Source organism: Equus asinus, chromosome 11 (assembly GCF_041296235.1).
Source record: "Equus asinus isolate D_3611 breed Donkey chromosome 11, EquAss-T2T_v2, whole genome shotgun sequence".
Taxonomy (NCBI): domain Eukaryota; kingdom Metazoa; phylum Chordata; class Mammalia; order Perissodactyla; family Equidae; genus Equus; species Equus asinus.
In genome coordinates, this window is record NC_091800.1 from 51,335,025 (window position 1) to 51,360,479 (window position 25,455).

General features: G+C 36.6%; 1 protein-coding gene across 5 annotated transcripts in view; it reads right to left on the reverse strand.

Annotated features, from left to right (window-relative positions):
• The window catches only part of KLF12 (KLF transcription factor 12), a 418,145-nt gene that overhangs the window by 259,666 nt on the left and 133,024 nt on the right, over positions 1 to 25,455 (reverse strand). The window contains exon 3 of one of the 5 annotated variants that reach the window (XM_070519950.1): positions 24,984 to 25,084. The exons of the other annotated variants lie outside the window; for them this stretch is intronic. The gene's annotated coding sequence lies outside the window, so the exon portion shown is untranslated. The remainder of the gene's footprint in view (positions 1 to 24,983; positions 25,085 to 25,455) is intronic. 5 annotated transcript variants of the gene reach the window in all.

The window sequence follows — 25,455 nt, forward strand, 5'->3', positions numbered from 1 at the left end:
CAGTGCAAAGAGTCACAGAAATGCCAAGATGAAGGAAATCAGCCAAGGTTGGAATACATAGTCACATGACAGAAATCAACCATGGTGGGACTCAGAGACAGAAGAATGAGGTGGACAACATGTGAAGGGCAGTTTAAGGGATCTGGTTCCAAGGCAAAGTCAAGTGGCAACAAACAAATAAACACAAAACACTCTTCCTGAGTCCTTCATGCCTTCTACCCAGGATGAGTCTTAAGCCATCAGCTTTGTAAGCAAGGCATCAGACATAGATCCCTCCTCTAACCATTTCTGACGGCTTTGGTTCTAAATAAGTCATGCAAACTTTAAGGTATATGATTCTCTACACAAAGTATCTAAATCTCGTCATGTTAATAAAACAGTGGTGACAGCAGGTCACAAGAGAGGTCTGTCCCTTCAGCAATAAGCCTCACTTATACAGTATTCTTGGAATATTGTGCTCTGGAGCGTTTAGTTTTCTAGATGGATGAAGGTTTCTCTCTTTTAACTTGTAATTTAAAAGAAAAAATATTAACCACTTGGGATGGAAATATTCCTAATATATTTCATATAAAAGGTGAGGGACATAAGTTAACGTTTTCCTGATGACTCAGACCAATAATTATGAACCTCAAGGACTATGCAATGCTGCACACAGAGATAACTTCAGGGCCCACTGAAGTGTGTCTACGCTAAATGACCTGAAACTGTTGGGCTTCTTGAGTTCTTGTATCTGCATTTTATAGTCTGTCAGGGTGTTACTTCTCAATATTGTCATTTTCTTTTTATAGATGCTCCTTCTGCCCTAGGGGAGAACAGAAAGAACACTGAACTAAGAGTCAAGTCAATTTAGGTTATTAGTCTAGCTAAACGACCTTGGATATGTCACTTAACATCTTTGGACCTAAGTAAGATGAGAAAATTCAACTAAGTGACTCTTAAGGTCCTTTTCTTTGCTAAAATGCTTAGTTCAAATTTGCTGTTTCTCATCTGTTGTATATATTTTTCTAAATAAGCCAGCTAAACTTGCATGGAAAGTAATATAGATACTTAAGCATGCAACATGCTCTCACGTAAGTGAAGTGAATATACCTTGTGATATCTACTTGTCTTCTCAGAGGCCTAACTCTATAATTCCCTGTAGTTAGTGGGGTCTCTGATAGCTATGGTTTCTGGATAACTAAGACCCTATAGTGATGTATCACTCTACTTCTATATGCCTCTACTTTACCTAATATTCTTAATGCAAATAATTGATTATTTGATACTACTCTATCTCAGGCCACCACGAGCAGAATCTCTCTGTGTCATCATCTGCGTCTGTCAGTAAACTAATTACAAACTGCATACTCTATTTTTGAGACTTTCTTTGCCTCATTAAATATTTGATTAGATGTCAGAATTAAGTTTTCTAAAAGATGTTTTTGTGAAAATACTTAATAAAACATAAAACAAAGTGCAAATGTAAAGAATATTTCTGCAAACTTCTCATGGGAAGGGAATTTATCCATCTTTTATTTTTCTGGAGTCCCTGGCACATGATTTCCATTTATTAGACATTCAGTGTCACCATCAGGAGCCCACACCACAGTCTGCATCTCTTCCCCTTCCACCCACTCTTCCCTGAGATATCCAGGTCATGCTCACTGCTATAATTCCATCTCCACCTCCCATCTCTCTCCTGAGTTCTAGATTCCTATTCCCTTTCATATTTGGATTTCCCATAAGTTAAGACGTGTCCGAGAAAGTTTATAAGGCCTCCTCATCTCACTTATTTCCCTCCCCACCTCATATTTTCAAAAACCTACTTTCTTTTCTTCTCCATTATTCTCTACTTATATTAATGATAACATGTACCAAACAAGAAATCTAGGAGTCCCCCTTGATTCTTCTCGCTTCATGATCAATTACAAGGTTGTTTTAATGCCACCTATGAAATCTCTCTCCACGCCTTCCATGATCACTATCTCCACTGTTACAGCCTTAATTCGGGTCACTAACTCTTAGCTGATCATTAAAAACCTAACTGGTTTCCCAGCTGCCAACAATTTCCTCTCCAGTCTCTATATACATCAGCAATGAGTTCTATTTCTATAAAACATATAGGCTGATGGATTTTCTCTATTTTATTTACATACATATACAAAAATATATGTCTTTCTATTGCTTATGGCAACTATTCTCAATATATTCTGCCATATTGGAGCTGGAAGACATTAATCCAAGGGAAATACTGGGCTACTGCTGAGCTAGGGCTCCCACCATGTGTGTGAATGTGTGTGTGGTAGAAGGGACAGAGGGAGGAGAAGTAGTGGCCAAGAAATATAGATCCAAACTGCGAAGGGTCAAAATACAAAACCTACCTTCTCAGAGATTCTTAAGCATACCCTGGACAACTACTACGAATAATGAAAATTTACACTGACTGAAGTGAATTGAACATATGAAGACACAGAAGTAGAAAAACAGGTTAAAAGCCACTGGACAGGGTGTTATGTGCAACTCCCTTCAATAAATTCATATTCCATATTCAAGAGAACTGCTGGCAAATAGGGCTCAGATTAGCTTCTAACTTCTCCTCCCACCCCCCCTCCCCACAACAATGTACAACCACTAGAATCTTTTACATTCCTTTCTATACATGAGGGCATATCCACACTTAGTTTATCTTGGTAGAACATCCTTGCATCCTTATTTGGTGCCGGAACTCCTACTCACCTTTCAAGCCCTCATTCAAATACGGGTCTGTGAAGATTCTTCTCTCTATATATATTGTATTAGTCAGTTCAGGCTGCTGTAACAAAACATCCTAGACTGGGTGGCTGAAACAGAAATTTGTTTCTCACAGTTTTGGGACTGAGAAGTCTAAGATCAAGATGCTGGCATATTTGGCTCCAGCTGAGGACTCTCTTCCTCACTTGCAGATGGCCATCTTCTTGTTGCGTCCTTGACATGGTGGAGAGAGAGATCTCGTGCATCCCTTCTTCTATGGGCACTAATATCATCATGAGGATTCCACTTTCATGATCTAACTACCTGCTGAATGCCCCACCTGCAAATACTGTCACATTGGAGGTTAGCACTTCAACATATGAATTTGGAGGAGACACAATTCAGTCCATAGCATCTACCAAACTGAAGGAGTCATTTCTTCTACTACGTTCAGGTTCTCTACCAGATTATAAATTCCTCTATGTATTAATTACCCTTGTATCCCCAGGCCCAAGCATACTGCTTGGCACCAAGCACATCTACAGAAAGCACTCAGTGCATATGCGGAACAGAAGCCCTGTCACTGATCTCAGTTAACTAACAATACCCCATTCTCAAAATCTTTCTCATAGGGCTACCATTAAATCTTCTTCCTCTTAATGTACTATACACAGAGACAGAGAAAATACACCATATATGTCTGTTAGATATGCACAAACATGCATCTTCACTTACTTTTGTTCTTCTGATATAGGGATCTACTTATAGTTTCAGATCTCATTTAAACAAAACTTTACAAATCCCACAGTGCTTAGTTAGAATCAACAAATGCTTGTTGCTGATTGACCTCCTGATGCTGGTGGTACAAGCAGAGTTCTTGGGTCCTGAATTTGATACATTTGTTATTGTCAGTGCTGTCAAGTCGATTCCAACTTCTAGTGACCCTGTGTAGAGCAGGGCTGAACCCTGCTCAGTCTGTTCTGCACATCCTCTCATCTTCTGGCACTGTATCAGCTCCCCTATTATTCATAGGTTATTCACGGCCAACTTTTCTGGAAGTGGATGGACAGGTCTTCCTTCCTAGTCTGTCATGGTTGGGAAGCTCCAGTGAAACCTGCCTGCCAGGGTGACCCTACTGATATTTGAAATACCAGTGGCATGGCTTTGCAGCTTCAGAGCCAACACGCAGCTGCCAGAGTATGACAACCAATAGATGGGTGGTGTGGTTCCCTGATCGGGAAAGGAACATGGACCACAGAGGCAAGAGCACCGAATCTTGACCACAAGATGACCAGGGCTGGCTAATCTGATATATATTTGACGCAATTTTGTATTACACTAGGTCAGGCCCTCTTCCATTGGCCATGCCGTATGTCCTGTGTAGCACAGTGAAAGAATACAGAAGGTGGAACCCGATGGTGAAGATTTAAACCCACATTGTCAACATTTTCAGCTTGTGTGACTGATTTCTTATCTGTAAAATGGATATAATACCATCTACCTCACAAGTATTTTTTTTGATTGATCAAATGAGAAAACACATAAAAATGTACTTTATAAGCCATAAAGCACTACACAAGTATTTTTACCATAATATATCTTGGTACAAAAATGACATATTAGATCACAGTTGTACTAAATGTCTTGACTACCTTAAATCCAACATGCTTGAATAAGTTGTCCTAAGGGTGCTGAGTCCCTTGGATCAATGTCACAGGGGATCTGGGTGGGCTTCCTCAAGCCACTTTGAACAGACTAAAGAAGCTCGTTAGTACCTAAGTGCTTTCAGGTTGATAGAGTCAACTTCTTCCAGCTCTGTAACATGCCAACTGGCTACACACAGGAGCATTCCAGTGCTACCAACTCCTCACACACACACCCACTTCCACTCCCCGAGAGGTACCAAACTGTTGGACAACCTGGCCGCTAGCCTCTAAAAATGTGGAAACACTGTAGGAACATTAGCCAATGAAGCACATACTGGCAGCTGAATCAAGCATTTAGGCTCTTGAATGTACCCAAATAAATCGTTTGTGTGTTCTAACAAATGTTTGATTTGGAAAGCATTTCCCAGTGCAGATGCTGTCAAAAGCACCCATTTTTAGTGGGTTAAATCAAGGGCTTAACGTAGCAGAAGGGTGGAGAATGTTTTTTAAACAAAATTGCATAAGCTGCAAAAAAATATGTTAATATCAACTGTGGGAGAGCATCCTTGAAAAACAAGAGTTGTTAGTGGTTTTCAAAGTTAAATTTATACCATTTGCAAATGGTAAAAAATTACAAACATAAATACCACAAAATGAGAAAGTTATCAGAACTTGGCAAGGGATAAAAAACTGGGCTATTTTTAAAAATATGTAATATATCAGTAAAAATAGATGCCAAAAAAAGAGAGAGATGCAATCAAGCAGGGAGTCAAGAAGTTAAGCATTATAAATTAAACTCATCACTTGCCAGAAACTTTTAACAAGCAATCAATCATAAACACATTTAAAGGTTTTTATATTGAGGTTAATAATTTGGGGGAAAGAAATAATGCAATCCAAATACATGAACTTCCTTAACAAAATAAACTCAGGGCCAGACAGAGACTCTGATAAGCTGCCAGCCTCTAAAGCAGGCGCAGTAATACAGTGTAAGAGACGGCAGAACTATCGACCCCTGCTCTTAGGCAACAATGTAATGCATATATAATTTATCTGGGCTACCTCACCCTTTTCCAGTTTAGTTCCACCTCCATGACACTATCTTTCAAGACAGGAAAAGTTACTAAATTGTAAACTCTGAAGCTGATTCCTTTACCGCTCTGGATTAAGAAAGGCATGGTGAATATTTTTCCTGAGGCTCAAAACAAGGAAACTCCTTCTTCATTAGCAGTGGCTAGATAGATTTCATTATCATCAATTTTCCAGTCGATTTTTTATAACTACTGATGGTAATGAAAATACGACATTCATGGTGGTAATATAAACTGTGAATAAACAGAGCTACTAGATTTTTTTTTAATCTGAATTTATCAGAAAACTCAAAGAAAAAAATAGGAATTTAAAGTTTTTGTTTGTTTGTTTGCTAGTTTTTTTCCCCACTGACAAATTAACTGATTTCACAACTATACTGGCCAAATCAATCATATTTTGGTGTTACACAATCAATAAATGTTTATTAAATCAAAGTGAATGCTACAAAAAGACTCTCAGAAAAAGAAATTCCAAGTTATAATGCCAAAGAAAATCCTAAAATTCTGGAATGCTTTACTTTGATAAAAAGCAAAAATAAAAACAATATGCAGGAGTATTAAAACCACAGAAATTTGTTAAAGATGACATAATTATCACATGCAAATTTTAAGACTGTTCTAACATCGTGAGTGTTGATTCATCAGGATAAAGAAACACTGACAATAAATGAAATTCCCCCCATTATCCTGATACATTTTCAGTGTGAATGTTCCATTAAAGAAACATGAGAAGTCTTTAAAATAGTCTTCGAAGTTTGACCCCCTATAATTATACCAATCAATAAAATTATCAAAACAATTGATTAATAATTATCATAAAGAACGGTCTGGTGGTTCCTCAGTCACAGGCAGTCGATCCAAGACATATGACAGACAGTTTCCTTAAGGGCCATCTCAACAGATGTGAGTATTAACACCAAGTGCATTTAAATGTTTATAAACATAATAAATTGGAAGTGAAGGTTGATTTCGGGTTTTTTGGCAAACTTTATAAATTTCAGCTTATTTTTATCATCTGGTATGTCTCAGATGGAGCTCACAATAATCACAGCTACAGCGGAGCAACTTCAAACATAAATGAAACAAATAACTGGTAGATCGATAAGAGGTGACAAACTCCCGGCTAAAATCTTGCCCCAGTGTGACCCACCACTGCCCTTCTGCACTCTAAAGACTTAACGAATCACCAGGAGCACAATGAAACTTGTGGATGTTTTGCCCGTGTGAGAAGTGGATTTATATCAGTACCAAAAAAAGATAATCCCCCTTCCACGAGATAGAGCAAAGCACAGAGTATGTTACTACAAGGTACTGGACATAATGATTTCATGCAGCTTTCTGTAGCTAACTTATAAATACTTTATCGTTTTAAATTGAAACACCAAGAACAACAGAAAGTCAGGATGCCTGAGAGCATAATTTAAAATAATATGCACTTTATAGTAAGTTGTTTCTATGCTGGCAAAAGGAAATGGCATGACAGCAATATACAAAAATGAGAAATGTAAAGCCCATTTAGTATTTCTGAGTATATTTTGCTCTCAAAAAGGTGTAAAATGACCTTGTCATTTAACACAGAAATGCTCCTACTGGCCCCAAAGTCATCTTAAGTACTTAAAAGAATTACCCCGTGGAGAAAATTTCAGTTCTTTAATAAAAAAAATCCATGCAACAGGGCTCATATGTGTAAAGAGAGAAGTCACAGAATGAAACAAAACACCACCAAGCTCCCCACAGAGTTAGCTTCATGCCACTTAGCTGAAAGGTGCAGAAATAGTAGCATGCCTTTGTAAGGAACTTTTGTACCTGAGCACTCCTTTGAAAGGGCACCACTGTCCATGCATGGTCAAAATGGAGAAAGAAGGCACAGAACATCTTGACACAGCTTGCACATAATCCAGCAGGGCCCTTTCCCTCCTCCACTTCCCCGAAATGAACGTCATTCCACTCCTCACCTTGAATTACAGCAAAAATGGAAATGACAATAACTAATTCTCGAAATGTGGCACCCAAGGGAAAATAGAGAGGTCTCAACTATGGTATGAAAGATGAGAAGAAAGACTAACCAACACAGTATGCTAGCAAATAGAATATCTGCCCGTATGACAAGATGAAACAAAACAAAACGGGAAATATGTAAACATGTCACAGGATAAAAAGGAAGGAAAGAAGGAAGGAATAAAAGTGAGATTGGAAAGGAAGGAAACAAGCCTGCAAAGGAGGGGAAAAGCCCTAATTCCTAAAGAAAATACAACCTAAACACAGAAAGCTTCATATTATGGAGGACTTCAAAAACAAGATTATAAGTGAACAGAGGCTCAAAGATGAAATGATAAAACAATAGACAGAAATTAAAAAGATATTGTAGAGCCATCAAAAACATGCTGAAGAGCAAAAATACATCAATTCAGTACTAACAAAATAAAAACAGCAAAGGAATGAGGAGACATGGCTAAAACTGAGGTGATATGGCTAAAAAACTGAATTATTGATGTGGAAAAAAGGCTTAATTTAATTCCAGTGAATACAGGAGAAAGACAAATACATTTTTTTAATGGAGAAAAGATAAGAGGTAGGAAGAACAAACTGAAAATTGCTGATCTTGTAGAAAAGAACCCAAAAACTGGATAGAAAAATATTTCAAGCAATAATAGTATGAATTTTCCCTAACATGAAGAAAGAACAAATTGAAATAACAGACAGTGTTCCAGGAAAAACTGACACAGAATGATCCAAAAGAAGTTATATCCTTAAGTCACTGAACTTCAAGATGAGGAAAAAAATTCTGCAGATGTTCAGGCAGAAAGAGTAATTCACTTACACTGGGGTTGAGGAGGGTGGGATTCAGACGGGCCTCACCCTTCTAGGAGGAACATTCAACATCAGAAGACAAAGAAGCAATGTCTACAGGTTTCTAAGTGGAAGTCAAGAATTTTACAACAAGGTAAAATATTATTTCAATATAAAAGAAACAGATATTTAAACATGCAAGAAGTCAGAGAATACAGCAGCCATGAGTCTTTCCTAAAATAAACTATTCAACAATAGAATCCAGTCAAACAAGTCATTAACTCAGAAACTACCAAGAAATAAATTAAAAGAACTCAGAATGAAAAGGCCGTGGAAAAGAACCAAGATGAACATCAAATCGATTTAACTGATGAACACCAAACCAATTTAAATCTTTTGCTGCTTAATAGTTGATAAACTTTAAGAACACAATGCAGGCTTCCCACTTTTCCAGAGGACCAGGTAGACAGTTCTACACAGCCAAGTAATTTGCTAATTTCTCAATGGTTCAGTAAAAAAAAAATCTTTAAACTTAAGAACTGAACTTTGATTGTAATATTATCAATGTATGCTCTTATTAAAAAATAAACAACTTAATTCTTCCATTAAAGAAACACGTATTTTCATCTAAATATCTAAAATTACAATCAACTACATATCTACTGTAATACAAAAGTAACCTCATAACTCTAGAAGTTCCTTTATCCTAATAAAAATGGATACAGAAAGTTTGGAAAGACTAAAGTTTACTCCATTTATTCATCCCCAATTTTTTGTTAATATGCGAGATCTGGCAAGTAGAAATACATGTCTGCAATTACCTTTCATCATTTCAACCACATTTTTTTCCTCTAAATATTAGAATTTAATAATTAACGTATGCTTACTCACTTTATCAAAATGAGTGAAATTAGATGAATGAATTCAGTGTTAATGAATCTCCCTAAATACACTCTGAATACTTCTTTTAAAAAAGAAACAGATTTTCAGAAGCATCTCAAAGGAGTATTCAATTAATAAAATCAAGGGGAAATACACCAAGAATAAAAAACACCTACAAACTGTTAACTGTCACCTTATGGTTAATAAAATGTATAAAAGACAGAAATTTTTACAAGGTATGCTAATGGAATCAATTCAAATACTTTGAACTGTATTCTAATATTATAATACATTAGGTATTTTGTAAAACAACCCCACCTGATCTTTCTGCCCTGTCCTAAATTACTCATTGGTCCCTAAAGCTAAGCTTTTCTTTTCTCCCTCTGTGTGACTGTATTATTCCTTCTGCCTGGATCATCCTCTTTCACAATTTTTCAATATTAACCATCATTTTTCAATGATCATCTCACTGGAAGACTTTGCTGTACTCTTAACAGGTAGGGACTACTCCCTTATTTAAAATTAGACAGTTTCTCTCTCTCTTACTGCATTCCATCATATTCTTGCATTATAGCTTTTGTGTATTTGTTTCATTTGCATTCCCTCCACGCTTGACCCTCCTACTTTTCTCTTCTCTTTCCATAAACATTACTTAAGTGACCTCATTTACTCTGACAGCTTCAAATGCCATATATCATTGACTCCCTAAATTTCTAGACTGGAACTGTCTCCTGAGCAACAGGCCCAAATATACCTACTGGAAAATCCCCTTGGACTTCTCTGAGGAAATTCCAGTCCCAGAGATTTAAAAGATCACATCATATTTTGCAAACCTGATCCTCCCAGTAGCACCATCCATCCAGCGGTCCAAGCCGCACTTTGGTAACATTTCCCACTTCCATCTTTTCTGCAACCCCACTTACACTAAATAAATAAACCTTCATTATTTTATATCTTAAATATCCTCCAAATCCATCCATTTTTCTCCATCTCCATAGCCAAGCCTAGACCCAGTTCAAGACAGCATCATCACCAGCCCATTATCTGGTGGTCCTCCCTTCTTTCCCATTCCAGTACTTTTTACATAGACTCAAGAGTTCATTAAAATGCAAATCTCATCATGCCAATTTCTTATCTAAAGCGCTCCAAAAGCACCTCACTGTTTTCACAGGAAATACCAAACTTTTTAAGTTATTAGGCTCTATAATTTGGCTCCTCCTTCCCTCAACAGCCATTATTTCTCTTAGCACTCTACTCTCAAATCCTACTTACTTCTTTACAGTTCCTCAACTGTGCCATGATCTCCTTCTTGCCTATGTTCTTCCTCCGTAGTTCCTAACCCTTCTCTGGTTTGCCAATCTTTAGGTCACTTTCAACCTAACCTTCATTTTCACTGGAAAATCTTCACAATACTTACCCAACCAAGCCTAGCTTGGGTGCCCCTACTACGTGCTATCATAAAACTATATAGTTCTCTTACCAAAGCTCTCACACTGTATTGATAAATGTCTTTGTGCTGGTCTGCATTTATTACTAAACTCAGTGCAGGCACACACCATACTCACGATATTCACTGCTGAAAGCCCAGAAAAACTGGCACTGTGCCTGAAAATATTGAGTCATCAAAAAAAAAAAAGTCAAGGAATTAATGAATAGGACTGGACAGAAAGTTCTTTCATAGCGTACCCACAAACTATTAGGCTTATTTTTATCCTCCCTAAAGCCACAAGTATGAAAACTGTTCTTCAGAGACTCTCAATACATTTCGAAAAATAAATAAATGCAAGATGTACAAAAATGAACTTTAGGAGCATGTTCTTCCAGCACTTCAATCTTGATAAATGATAATTTCAAGGAACAAGCTGTGCAAGGTAGATATCAAAGCTTTATCCTTCATGCATTCTTTCTTTCACATCATGCTTGACATCCAATCACCAATGTCTGTCAATTCTCCCTCTGAAACATATAACTTCTCTTTATCTCCATCTCAGGGGCTAATATACCAAGCCAAGCCATCACCATCTGATGCTGCACTACAATGGCCTCCTCGACTCCAGTTTTTTGCAACTCTTCCAATCCATTTTCCATAGATAAGTCCGTCATTTTTTCAGAACTCTTGACCATGTGAACCTTCTGCTTGCAATCTTTCAATGACTCTGACTGCATTTAAAGTGAAATAGAATAATATCCTCACAATGCTGAAAGAGAGTAAGTGGCTGCAGTATGTATATTAAATTCAGACAAAAGAGGCATACAGACAAAATGCATTATAAAAGAAAAGGAAGAACACTAAGAGATGAGACATAGAGTCAATTTTCTAAGAGTATTAAAAAAATTCTAAATGAGTATGTACCTACTCAGCATAGCTCAGAATATATAAAGCCAAAATTTACAGAAATAACAAGAACCTGACAGAGCCATGATTGGAATTGGAGATTTCAATCAACTCTTTCAGCCATGAATAGATTAGCTAAGCACAAATCAGTAAGTTTACAGAGATTTTCAACAAAATAATTAAAAGTTTTATCTATTGGACAAAATAGAATAATAATAAGAGAATATACATCTTTTCAAACACATACAAAGCATTTATAAAAACTGTCCTTGAACAAGACATATAGGAAGCCCACACAGAATTAGTCATCAAGCAGCCAAACATATGAATACATTTATAAATACAACAAAATGAAGTTAATGCTTGGTAATTAAAAAATAACTAAAACTACATTTGGAAACTAAAACTTCTAAAGGACTCAAGACTCTAAGCAGAAATTATAACGGAATACAGAAAATAAACAAGACTAAATGATATAGAAAATACTTTGGATCAAAACTCATAAGCTATAGCTAATGCTGCGTTTAAAGAGATTATATATTGAAATGCTGAGAGTATAAAAAAGAAAAGTTAGAAATTAATTAGCTCAGCAACTAAATTTGTAAGACAAGATTATGAGAATAAACTCAAAGAAACTGTGAGAAAAATAAAAGACAAAAAATTAACTAAATATAGAAAATACAACAGAAAGAAACAACAAAATAAAAAGGAACTCTTTAAAAAGACTATAAAATTGCAAAATCTCTGGCAAGACTTATCAAAGGAAATAAAAAGAGAAATGAAGAAAGTGAAAATGATTGTGAAACAAATAAAATGAAAAGGGAGATTAAAGTACAGATACAACAAGATTAAAAATATGATTAATGGAAAACTTCATACATCCTTATTATGGGCTCAAATGTGTCCCCCAAAAATTCTTATGTTGAAGTCCCAGTACCTAAGAATCTAACTGTATTTGGAGATAAAGCCTTTGAAGAGGTAATTAAGGTAAAATCTAAAATGGGTGGGCCCTAATCCAATATGACTAGTGTCTTTATAAGAAGAAGAGATTAGGACAGAGGTATACAGAGGAAAGACCATGCGAAGGCACAGGGAGAAGAAGGCCATGTATGAGCCAAAGAAAAAGGCCTCAGAAGAAATCAACTCCAACAACACCTTGTCTGGAACTTCTAGCCTCCAGAAATGTAAGAAAATAAATTTCTGTGATGAAGCCACCCAGTCTGCTGTACTTTGCTATGGCCGCCCTAGAAAACTAACATAATATTTATACCAATAAATTTGAAAACTTACAATAAATGGACAAACTTATAGAAAATACAACTTACCAAAACTGACTCAAGAAGAAATCAAAAACCTAAATAATCTTATCGTTAAAAGAACTGAATTTCTTTTTAGAGCAATATAAAGAAAGTCCATAATCTTGGAGAAAATATTTCCAACACATTTAATCAATCCTGAATATCTATCCCATTAGGGGGGAAAAAAAAAGACCACCATAAAGGCAAAAGACATGAAAAGAAATTCCAGAGAAGATGAAACCCAAATAATCAATAAACATGAAAACTACTCGTAACACGAAAGTGTAATTAAGGCCACAAGGAAACACTATTTATCACACATCAGACTGAAAAACCTTTAAATGTCAGCACACAACAAAAGGTGGTAAGGATGTGGAGAAATGAAACTATTAAACAGTGCTATTTAAGTGATGCAACTATATGGGAAACAATTGGCCATGATTTAGTATGGGTGAAAATGTGCATACTCTACAATCCATCAGTTCTACTCGTAGGTATATACTCCAGAAAAACTCTTCTACTTGAGCAGCAGGACACATTTGAATGACTGTCCACAGCAACACTGTTTAAAATAAGCAAAACGCTGGAAAGAATAGATATGCCTATTACTAGAGAATGGAAAAAGTAATGGTATGGTCATATAACAGAACTCTGCTCAGCTGTGGAAGTGAATAATTTCAACTATTTGCATCCATATGGATGAATATCAAAAACAAAAACTTTTGAGTAAAAACAGCAAGTCACAAAAGAACATAGACAGTATGGCACTACTCATATGATGTCCCAAAACAAGCAAATGTACACAATATATAGTTTGTGAATATGTACTTATACTTGATAAAAAGCATTAATAAAAAGAAAAAAAATTATAATACAAAATCCAGTATAACATTTGTGTGTGGGACTAAAAAGAGTCTTTAAAAATACTGGAAACATTCTATTTCTTAAGTTGGGTTTCTCTTTGTTATTATGTCTTATAACTAACATATTCATTACATGTATTCTTTCACATCTATCAAAATACTTAACTTCAAGAAACATCTAACCCCTACATTTGCAACTAAAGTGATTCATTCATTTAACTAATTAAATAAGAATTTTCAAAATTACTGATTTTAAAAAAAAAATTGAGTGTTAGTTGGCTGGGATTTGCTTTATTAAGACTATACAGTCATTACACAACACAAGCAATTATTTTAATACAAGAATCTAAACTTAATTTGCAATACAAAAGTATAAGAAAAAAGAGGGTAGAGGGTAAATCCTTAGAACACTCAACTTATCAAACTAAGAAAAGTACATTATCCATTAAAAATAATAATAATAAGCCAGATGCTTTTTGCTAGATGCCTCAACATAAAATTGTGGGCCATTACAAACGTGTAGACTAACGGTCACAAATACACTTAGTATAGGAAAGTACATTCTTCATATTTGTTATTATATTTAACGATAGCCTGAGCAGTAAATTCAGAGCATTTGGACCATAACATCAGCATAGCTGTGTAAGGTAAATGTTTAGGAAAATCTTTCTCTTGCCGTTTTCACATAGTTAACTGTTGTAAACTAGATCTTTTCCCTTGACTGCTACTGACTGGAAAAGTCAACCTTAATAAAGTAAATTTTCAGTGTTTCAGGTTTTGTGTGACCCATTTGCCAACTTTTCGGGATCTCATCTTCCTTTCTCTTCCATCACACATGACCACGCTCTGACACTTTTGTCAAAGAAGTAAAAAAGTAGCAGTGAGATCCGTTCTCATTTTCTTTCTCTCATTCTCTTTTCTTTTATTCTCATTCACACTCCATCCCTCCGCTTATTCAAACAGTCACTAAAAAGATACGTATCAGGTACCTTTTATTATAAATTCAGGCTGAAGTTAAACCTACTTGCTTCAATTAAAATCTGTGAATTGCAAGTAACCATGTTCCCCTTATGCCTTTCTTTCTCCCAAACCTCCCAGTCTATAATGGGCAGTGTAACCTTGAGCAAGAGCTTCATTTTTATTGATTTTTCTCCCTTCTATTTACATATCCAGTTAAATGAAATAATTCTTATAGTACCATCCAACTCCAAATTCCTACAATTCTAAGATATATGTTTGAAATTTTCAGCATTACTTGAGAAAAAAATCTAACAAGAAGCTGCTCTTGATGCCAACAATAGCGTCATCACCTTGATGCGTAGACCCTGCATCCTGGGGTATCTCAGTTTCACAGTTAGAGGCAAAGTAAGATCGAGATTCAATTTCTCATTCTAAAAGCATTAGAGACTTGTCCACTATAATTAAATTCTTGCATTACAACAACACGTATTGTTTCTGGCAGGACAAAAAATAACAGCTCCGTATAATTGATTAGAACCAGAAAGAGGAGTCAAGTCTGACTCTTAGTTGCAACACAGAAATCTCTTAGCCTTTTTCTTTGCCTCCCCTTGATTATTTGCACCACGCTGGCCAGCGGTGGGCTGTGCAACTGCCAAATTGCATGCCAGGTCCACCTCTGAATGTCTGATATCTCAATTTTCTTCAAACTCTATGGGGAGAGTTGAGAGGCAAGGTGGGTCTGCAATAATTATCAAGTTAGACAAGTAAACATTTAAGATGCATTTAAGCCCTAGTGTAGAACCAGGAATTATAAATGCAAATCTATCATTTAATTGCTTAAAAAAATAAATTTTGCTTACTATCCTCTACCTGTAATCACTCAATCTCTCCTCCTCCCACCCGGAGGCCTTCGCAAGCACCATCTCCACAATAATTTCTCTATGGGGGCCTTTTACTCTAAATGGCACTTTTAGAAATGATGTACAAATAAACGTTACAAAACAGAGATTAGATATATGTAGTTCTGCTACTAACTGCTGTGCGACCTGAGGCAAGTCCCTCAGTATTTCAGACCGATAACGGTTGTCACAGATGGAAGTAACAAATCTGGCCAGCAGCCAGACTCCCACCTATTTCCACCATCTTCTCCTTTTTAGAATGAGCATACAGTGGAGGAGAGAGGAGTTTACAAGCATAAATATGATATATTCTACAGACAATATTTTCTGTCCTTCATATCTATAGTTTGGCAATATTAATCCCAAAGAGCAGCCACCACCTGAAAGACCTGAGTCTACAAAGAGAATAACCAGGTAAAGTATCTTAATTCATGTGATCCTGGTGTTTAAGGAATGTGAATTATATTTGCAATTCAGTTTTAAAGTAATAGAGTAATTAAATTAAAAAATTTAAAACTCAGAAAAATCTAGCAAGCATTTGCCCATAATCTAGAATCAATCTCTCTCTCTCACATACACAGACACAAAGTACAAATGTGTAAATATAAGCTGATATATCCTACCAGTAACTGATTTTTCTTTTTCTTGGAAACCTAATTGCTCGTCTTCTCTCTCTAATTAGAATGCTACTTCTGAATTTATTCTACATCGCAAATTAGAGTCAAATCCTTTCTTGGGTTACAGATGGAACTCTGGTAATTTAAGTTGGTTTGTTTCCAAAGGTTATCTTTTTTTTCTCCCTGAACCCAACAAGAGGCTAGTACCCTCTCTCTGTCTATCTTCTCTCGCCTCACCAAGTGCCCCCTTTGTCTTTGCTCCAGACAGTCCCATTGTACAGGATTTCCTAGTCCCTGGTGTTACCCTTTGCCCTCTAACAAGCACCCTGCTCTGCCCTCCAGCATTAGTGCCTCCCGGCTCCTGACGCCAGTCTGAATTAACACACGCCTCCTTACTAGCTGCTCTCCAGCAACTGTGTCCTCAAGTTACAGCCTGTCAACCTCACCTCTAACCTACCGCCGGTCCTGATATCATTCATTCTTACTCTAAATGTAAACTGTTGATCTCATTCTTTCCCACAATTTTACTCTAAACTATACTACTTGGATAAGCCCCTAATGTCCAGGTGACTCATATATTTCCACCAGGCATAAAATCAGAATCCTCCTCCTTCTCATGTTACGTTTTCTTTCCTATGCTCTCAACCACAGCTCCCTGTGGCCACATGGTCCTAGCCTGAGCCCAATAGGTCTATGACATTACAGATGGACAGACAAAATCTAAAGAGCAGAGTGGTCTCAGCCACTATCGACACCATTAACTGAGTCAAGTACCACATGAGGCCAGAAAAGATGCTGCTGTTTCTCAAGAGATGAGCAGAGCTCAAAACCAGAATCTAGGCAGGTGGTATTCCAGAGCAGATGAGCGGTCCCTGTGTGGGTCATCATCTCAACTAGAAGGAAGGGTCCCAGGGGCAATGCTTCAGGTCCTCAGACAGGATTGGAAAGAGCAAGGAAAAAGGGCAGGAACCAAAAAAGGTCTACGACATTCAGGTGGAGGGAAGGGTAGGAAAGGAGACCCATGTGTGAGAAGGGAGGGAACAGGCAATGTGGGACTCAGTGGTGGATATGAACTGTCACAACTGAGCTGAGCTCGATCTGCATTTCCTGGCACTCTCTTCCGTGCATAGTTCCATAGTTCTGGGTTATAAGAGACATCTTGGTGAGATTCAGAAGGCAGAAGTGCAGTGGCAGTCATGTCCATGTCACACTTGGCAGATCAATGCAGGGCTCCAGATGTGGGTGCAGCTCACACGCTTTGTCACTGATCTGCTTGCTCACCTTGCTGGTGCAGGGACAGAGTCACCTGCAGCTCCTCCAGCTCCCAGAGGATCTCCATCACCTTACCTGATTCTAAGGCCATGATGTGTCTGACTCAGTGAAGGATGCCAGCTTCTCCTGCGGTTTCCAGCATCCTTGAGGTTGGAGGCTCATAACAGTGAGCAATCTGGGTGGACAGCAGCTCATCCTCACCGCTTCAGGTTTGTCCCTGCCCTCTCACACTTCCTGCTTACCCTTCCTTCCTGCCTGCCTGCCCTACTGCCTTAAGGCCTAGCACCAAAGATACAGAAGCAACAGCCATACACAACTTGCTTAACTAGCTCCTACAACTGGATGGGGTCAAATCCTGATAATAAATCCCATATTCAATACCATTCCCATGGTTCTGTTTCTCTCATCAAACCCTAACTGATACAGAATTTGGTACCAGAACTAGCTCCAGGAAAACAAAGGATGTTGAACATTAATAATCAATTGACTCTTAAATTGGAGTATTTGTGAGTCTTACTTCCATTAGGCTGTAAGGTATACTGAAGGACTAAATTATGTATAAGATAAAGAATTGCACTCATTGTTGAGTCAATAATTATTCATGATTTTATTAAACAAAAGTCTCTTTAGAGAACAGTAAGAAATTAAATCTCAGCTAACATCAGCTGGGGAGATGGGAAAGAGGTTACTATTTTTTTATTTTTATTTTTTAATGTACAGATGTTAACATAAAATTAACCAGAGAGATATTATACTTCAATAAATGCTTTTAGTAATCAATTACTACACTGTTTTAATAATATAATGTTTTCATTAAATGAAAATTGTTTAACTAAAATGGTTACGTTTAAAAGATCCCTATATCATTTTTACAACCATTCTTGAAATTTTCTGGTAAAATATATTATATAAACTACTTTGATAATGTACTCAAGTAGGGTGACATAAAGCTTAGCTAAAGATATCATAATTAAAGGGCGAGAGAATGGAAATGTGTGAGCAAGGAAGAGAGTGAGTATACCAGAACAAGTGAGCAAGAGAGAGACAAGAAGGACAGAAAGACAGAGAGGGAAGAGAAAGAGAGACAGGGAGAGAAAAAATCATTTGGACTCATAAATGAGCCTCAACAGATTCTGGCTGAAATGTTTAATAACACCAGAATATCACATTTACCCTTAACTCCAAGAGGAAATTTTGCAAAGTGTTTCTGTGCCTAGTCGAAGAAAAGAAAATATACTTTTACATGTACTAAGAATTTTTTTTTTAAACAAAAGATCGGACCTTTTCTTGGTTGCTCCCTTTTCTTCCAGCCAGTGTGACACTATCATTCAAGGCCCAGGTCAAATGTCACTTCATATGTGAAGCCATCCATGGCCCACACCAACCTCCTAGGTTTCATTAAATACATTACAGCACTAATAACATCAAATTGTAGTAACTTATCTGCCTGTACCTGAGATGATGAAGCCTTGAGGGCAGGCTCTAAATACAATTTGTCTTTGTAGACCAGTGTCTAACAAATAATAAACACTAAATGTACGATTGCTGGATTTAATCACACTACAGGACAGGTGTGATAGTTAATTTTATGTGTCAATTTGACTGGGCTACAGAGTGCCCATATTAAACATTATTTCTGGGTGTGCCTGTGAGGTTGTTTCTGAATGAGACCAGCATTTGAATCAGCAGACTCAGTAAAGCAGACTGCCCTCCTCAATGTGGGTGGGCATCATCCAATCTGTTGAGGGCCTGAATAGAACGAAAAGTGGAAGAAGGGAGGGTTCAGTCCCTTCTTGCCTGCGTAAGCTGGGAGATCAGGCTTCTGTCTTTGGACCTGGACTTACACCATCAGCTCCCCTGGTTCTAGGGCCTTGGGACTTGGACTAAAACTATACCACTGGATTTTCTGGGTCTCCATCTTACAGACAGCAGATCATGGGACTTCTCAGTCTCCACAATCACATGAGCCAATTCCTTATAATAAATCATATATATCTTATATATCTTATATACATATATATATATTAGTTCTGTTTCTCTGGAGAACCATAATACAATAGAAGTTGTCAACATTCTGTGAGTGAACCAGATAACATGTGCACCACCTACCACAGCATATCCAATGACTTCCAGGATTTTATTTCCTCCAAGAGAGAGCCAGATGCATCTATTCCTTATCAACAGAGAGCAACAATTTGGAAGTCTCCAGTCAGATCCTAAAATCAGAGGCTGACATATTAAGTAGGACACCCAGTACCCCCAAGTCTGCTGGTACATCCCGGCATATCTTCAGTCAAAAGAAAATATATACATATACTAATACTGGTCTGAGCAGCAAATTTTCCTAAAGCCAAACTGACTACATTCTAAACACAATTAACATGGCTTAAAATAATAAAAATGGCTATTTTAATGAGTACTTAGTAACTTCCAGGCAATATGCAAATGACCCAGCATTTTTTTCTCATTTAACTTTCACAACAACTGTATGGAGTAGGCATTATTATCATCAACATCATCCCCACATCACAGACGTGACAATGAGATAGAGAAGTCAGGTGGAGTCCTGGCAGAGCCAGGATCGAAAGCCAGAAGGCCTGAACACAGAGCTAAGCTCTTAAATAATACAGCAAATACAATAGTCTCCATGGGTTCCTTAAATGCATCTAAAATATTACTTATTAAAAATGGTGGTGTTAAGGCATGTTTATACCCTTCCTTTAAAACTTACTGAAAGCTTTTCAAGCAAATTCGAAAAAAGAGAAAAAACTCTATTCTTTAGTGAAAGTAAAAATACTCAGAAGAAACTCGGATTCCCAATTAAAGCATACCTGTCAAAGACTGAAATCTGGGAGGCCACTGGGAGCTGAAACACACCTCCTCAGACCTCAAGCAAGACACAGAATATACTAAAAGTAAAATCACAGTTATGAAAGGCCTATCCAGTGAATGCAGAAAAAGTGGTGCTAAAAGGGCAAACACACAGACACAGCATTTTACAGAGTCTGGGTCCCTCCTCAAGGGGCTCCACTGGAAGTGACAGAGGGAAGGAAGACAGAAGGCTTTGTCTCAAGAGGCTTTGCTATATGATGGACACAGACATGAGACTCTGGAAATGACACCTTTAATTAGAGAGTATTTGAAATAACAAACTCAAGTCAAATATTTGGACCCATCTAGCTCACACTCAAACTATTGGTGCCCGTGCCCACAACACTGCCTGCAATATTGGCAACTACTAGCCCCACTTAAGAATGGGTAATAATCAGAGAGGCCACAAGGGGATTGTGCATAAAGCAGCAAATATCAAAAGCAAGAGAACTGTAAGCAAAAGGCCAGTGAAGAACAAACATCACAGGAGGAATTACCCAAGGAAACAGAGGAAGAATAACATCGCACAGACTCAAAAAGAAAAAAATCACAAAAAGGGTCTTTCTTTAAAAAAATGTTCAAGGAAGAAGTTCAAGGGTTCAAATGATAAAATACAAGATAACCAAAACAGATGAAAATCAGCTGACAGAGCTATGAAATACTACAGAGATGAAAAGCCACTTTGGGAACCAAAAAACAATAAAGAATTTGACTGAAAACATGGTTAAGAAAAAAATGTTTAATGGGAAAGCACAGTAAGTGAAATAACAAAGTTAAAGGTGAAGGCCACAGATATGGAAAACCAAGGAGAAATATTATACATATTTTCAGGGTTACTAAAGAAGAGAACAAAACAAATAAAAAATATACTTTAAATATAATCTCAAAATCTGAAGACATAAAAACACACTCTACTCCTCAGAGTTTAATGGCCGGATCCAAGAAAAGCAGATACAGAATGATAAAAAACCAAGACAAGCTGATGAAGTTACTGAACTTCTAGCTTCCTAAAAATAGTCCATGGACATCTGAACAAAAAGCAACACAAGAACAAGTGAAAGATCAGTTTGCTGCAGCCTTCATAGTGACACCAAATGCCAGACGACAGTCAAGCAATGTTTCTGTGCTTCTGAGAAAAATGAAAATTAAGACTAAATAGCTTGGATAATTATAGTTAACAATCAGAAATAAATGGTAATAACTTTAATTTTAAAAGGATAGTAAAACAAGAAGAGGGAAAGGGGAGTTAGAAAGAAATATCATAACTTTTCCCATCTTTCTTAGAAAAAAGTCCAAAGATGCTGTTTCAAGTTAAATTCAGTTATTTTTTAAACACAGAATTACCAGAAGTCAAAGTTGTTGTTGTGGTCCTTAACTCTTACATAACAGCATCACTTTGGTGAAGGAACATTAACTCGAAATGAATAAATTCCTTCGGTTTAAATTCAGTTTCTATTTCTTCCATTATAAGGGAAGTAAACAGAAAAAAAATAACACTTCATTAGAAACACAAGGTATAAATATGATCCTATTTTTGTAAAACTATTTCTATTTACCTGTATACATGCACAAAGAGATGTTGTAAATAATGTTCACCAAATGTTAAGAGGTATAAGCTGGGGAGGTGATGGGGAGTTTTGCATGCTTTAAGGTTTTAAAACAAGCAATGCATTATCTTTCCAAATAATAAAGTCATTATGCTACTTCAATAATTGCATAACCTTTCTCAAATCCCTGTATATCACTTTGTTCTTATTTCCCAAATAAAAGAAATCTGACACCCAAAGGTGAAGTGATTTGACAGAAGAGTGTCCTAATTCAGGATGGTATTTTAATAAATATGTGATAAACCTACTAGTTCATATCATTACCAAATCTATTTATTTGGCTCAATAAAAGGAAGAACTTTTAATATAATTATATTTGCCTGGAAATAGGATGAACTGCCACATGCAATAAGAAATCACAAGGAGTACTCAACACAACACTAAAGTAACCAACCAACTCTTACAGAAGGCGCCACACACCAAGCACATGTTAGAGTTGCTGACCTTTGTGGGCACTTCCAATTCTGAAAGAGTTTGACTGTGATATCAAATCATACAACAAAGTCATCTCTGTTTCATGCTATAAAAATAATAGTATCAATACCATGCCCCTCTTTAGAACTCTACAGCTTTAAGTCGTTTTCACAAATATGTCATATTTTCTTTCACTCCCATAACAACTCTTGAAATAGGTAGGACAGGTGTTATTAGTTTCACTTTGCAACTGAAAAAATTAAAATTCAGAAAGAAGCCACTGGTCCAAGATCACATAGACAGATAATTGCAGAGCCAAGATTTGTCTTTTCTTGATTCCATGTTTACTAGCCAGGCAGCCACTCTACATAAGCCTATAACAGCCCTGACAATATGTTTCATTTATATCAACTGTGGCTTTTGGAGCAACTGTGCCTACTTAGTTCAAAATGGAAGACGGATAGCTGCTATTACAATTTTTCTACCCTGTATGAATAAAGAGCCTTAGAACTTCATGGAAAAGAAATTTAAAGGAACCGTACTAGATATGTCCATCACTATGAAACAAACCTTTTTTTGTAGGGACTTAAAGCTTTCTTAGAAAGGCTTGTTATTGTCCTCTTGGTTTCCAAATGTAAGAAGTTAAAGTCACCCCACTGCTAATGCTGGATGGTTTAAGCAGCTGTTCATCAGAGGTAGTCACAGAACAAAAGTTTTAATGTGAACTCTGATAAGCTGGACTAATGTATATGCATGCGTATGTTTTGGACACCTGCTCTAAGCCAGCTGCTGAGTAGCACTTGGTAAACATACTGAAATGGCTGGAAAATAAATGGACCAAAGCCAGGTTGTGGAGCCAGATCCACAAACAAGCTACCACATTCACAGTGAGAACAAGTGCTGAAATACATTAAAGAATATATAGACCTGATTTTATGCTGATATTTATGAGCAGGAAACAATGGATGACTGAAATCCTTTTAGAATTTATTTGATGTTTTCTAATGGCAGATGGTAAAGGGACAAATTCAAGTGTAATGAAATTCAGTAAAAAAAGGAAACTTAAAAATTGAGTAAAGAACATAAATATATATTTTCTTTTTTTAGGAAAAGGCAGATGAAGATTGATCCTGGAAGTAAGACTCCTAGTAGAACAGACATTTTACAAATGCTATTTAGGCTGCTTAAATATTCAAACCTAAGCAGAAAGGCACAGCATGATATTCCGTGGCTCTTGGCAAGATTATACCACCACTGGCAAACTGGAAATGTACAAGAACCATATTCAAACCCCTTTTCAATTATGTAGACAGTGGCAACGTTGCTTCCACTGATGACATTTCTAAAACTTCATCTTAATACTGACCTTGTCAATATATTTGAAATATAGAAAAGATAAATCTTCAAACTCTATAATTTTCTCCTTGAATCAGATTTCGTTAAAACTAAAACACCTGATTCAAGCAGCTTTAAAAATAAGCATCAATATATTCTCTGTTCTAAGGCATCTATAACTGAAAATATGGGTCAAAAATGTGAAAAACAGCAATAAGAAAAAATAATTCACTGGGATACATAAATTAAGTGAAATACCCACTGTTCCTCTATAAAGACTTTTGAACTCATGAATTATAAGCCATGAGGCGAGATCATTTAGAATGAATCACATATATTATAATCAATCATGATAATATTTTCAGAGTTTATCCTCAGGGTAAATAATAATACAACGATTCTCTTTGCCATCATCTTCAGTTGTCATAAAATTAGTTACAGAATCATGACATTGTCAGATGTATAAACTTACAAAACTAACCTTAATTCATTCAAACGTAAAAACTTAACAACTGAACAAAAACATAAAGTAATAATATGTTAACAACATACATAAGAAAACGGATAAATACATTTTGCATGATAATCTGTGAAGAAGGTTTCCTTGTCTACATAGGGATGAGCCATGAAAATTTTAATTTACTATCTTTGCCTCACTTGTCTTAAAGAGTACATGAAATTGTTTAAGTTCACTTTATAAATGAAATGATCGATGGTGTGCTGGAGCTAGCTCATCCCCTCATGACAGCCAATTGTTATATTCTAAGGAATCTTGCAAACTACTCACTAAACCTTCGAAACCATCCATAGTGGGAGTATTTACATCATGGGAATTAACAAACACTACAGATCAGGCCTCCTCACCTTATCCCAGAGCCATTTTCTAGCACACCACTGATCCACGTACAAATAAGTACATGGTACAACTAATTCTCACAAAGTAAACGCACCCATATAGGCAATCCTGAGGTCATGAAAAACAACATTATGATACACCAAGAAGGCTCCCTTGTATCATCTCTGTCAATACTCCCTCAAGAGGTATGAAAATTTTCCAGATATAAATACTGAAAAGGAGCAAATTTAGCAATGAGGAGAGAAGACAACAATTTTAAGTGAAAGATATAACCTGGAAAATCATTTGTAAGTAACTGTGACAGTGGGCTGGCAGAAAAACACATGGCATGACATACATTTATTTGAAAGTAGCAGGAGTAATGGGGGAAAGAAAATACAAAATTATATGTGTTGTGCAGGTTTCTGAAGCATTATGAGGCTCACGGCTATGTAACAGACGTGTTCAGTGTAAAAACTTTATGAAATGGAGATGGTTTAACATATTGTAATTTTCTTAGTATTATCTATGATTTTTATGTTATAACAGTATGCCGTACCTGAAAAGCTCAAATAACTACCACAAATAAAGTGACAGCCAGCATTTGACTACTGTTGATATTCACAGGACTTTTCCCCCTCGAATTATACTGGTACTTGTCTGTAAGAAAACAAAGTTAAAGGCCTTTCATAATTGTCCTACTCCTCTGAGGAAAGCCAAGACTGCAGGCGCAAAGAGGACAGCATCTGACAGCAATCATACACCATACAGTGCTGGAATTAGGATTATGTTTGTAGAAACTAATGTATATTAAACAAAATCTGGCTTCTTTTTTCTTCCTTTGTCCCAGTGATCAGTTGTATCGAGTGGTTTACCATTTTTTAATATTCATCTGAAAGGTGACTCTTAAAATACCAGCTTAAGTTCTGGAAACTGGTGACAGCTAGACTTGCATAAAAATGCACTGCCTCCTTACAAATTTCTTTATGTTTAAGGGGTTAAAAATAAAAATTACACTTTACAGATAGATC